Here is a 1,099-nt window from a genome sequence, read left to right as displayed (position 1 = left end):
GCTCAGTATTGTTTTAATATGAAAATAAAGTAAAAATACATACACCACATATCACATATGGAGTAGTTGTGTGAAAAGATGAATTAAAAATGGTGTAAAAGTAAAAGCTCTTTGTGGACACTTACAGTATATTGAAGAAAAACTAACAATTAGTCTCAACTCTGTTTGGATTTGAGTGGTGTTTGTGTATAAAACTGGCAGAACATGCATGATTTTGATGGAAGAAGAGTAAAAGCAGAAACTTTGTGTTTGCGAGCATCATATGTTTTTGTCACAAACCTTTTTTTCCTGTTTTTGAGGGGATTTCAGTGACTGAAATATTCAGGTGAGCACAAACCTTGTACAGCTGAACTGTACGAGTTACTTGGAACATGTGCCAAACACAACAATTAGTACTAATTTAACCGTATCACTACATATTTTAATGTGGGCTTTTCTGTCAGTTTTGATTATGTATTTATTTACCCTTGAACAAAGTTTTACAGTTTGACTTGTTAACAGTCTTTTTATAAGGCTTAGACACTTTTGCTCATAATGGCTAATCCTGTTAGTAACACGCTAATAAAAGCTAAACGTTCAARCCCCTTTTTGTCACACTGTTCAAATAAACATTTCAGAAGGAGTCCTCCTGGCAGTTGACGAGCGACTTTATTTTTATCACCCAGAGTTCTGTTTATTTTGAGTCAACATCTGAAGCGACTGCACAGCCATTCCTCTGGAAGCATTGATCCTCTGAAGTAGCAAAGAAATAAAGAGTGTTTTCTTTCCCTCTGGTTTGTTTTCCAGTCGCCTTTCAGAATGAACTGGGGTTTTGGCTGCTTYGCAGATGGTGCGGTGGAAAGGATGGAGAAAGGGCAGAGAGAAAAATGTAGAATTGTAGAATGTTTAGGATGGTTACCTCTTGATACAACTTTAAATGCTATTATCTTACCCATTACTGACAGTATTTGTAATATATCTTTAATTACCACAAGTTTTCCGCATCTTCAAAATCTGTTATTTATATAGTYTATCATTAAACAAGCTCTACCTGCAAAGCAACTGTTTATGGATTAGAACATTTTATAGCTAAATATTAAAATATCTAAATCATTCAAGG

General features: G+C 34.6%; 1 protein-coding gene across 2 annotated transcripts in view; it reads left to right on the top strand.

The window, feature by feature from the left end:
- dync1i1a (dynein cytoplasmic 1 intermediate chain 1a) overlaps nucleotides 1-1,099 on the top strand; it is a 72,346-nt gene that overhangs the window by 46,220 nt on the left and 25,027 nt on the right. The window lies entirely within an intron of this gene.

The sequence above is a fragment of the Austrofundulus limnaeus genome, unplaced genomic scaffold (assembly GCF_001266775.1).
Source record: "Austrofundulus limnaeus strain Quisiro unplaced genomic scaffold, Austrofundulus_limnaeus-1.0 Scaffold78, whole genome shotgun sequence".
Taxonomy (NCBI): Eukaryota; Metazoa; Chordata; class Actinopteri; order Cyprinodontiformes; family Rivulidae; genus Austrofundulus; species Austrofundulus limnaeus.
The sequence above is the reverse complement of the archived record's forward strand: the minus strand, read 5'-3'. Positions and strand labels throughout refer to the sequence as shown.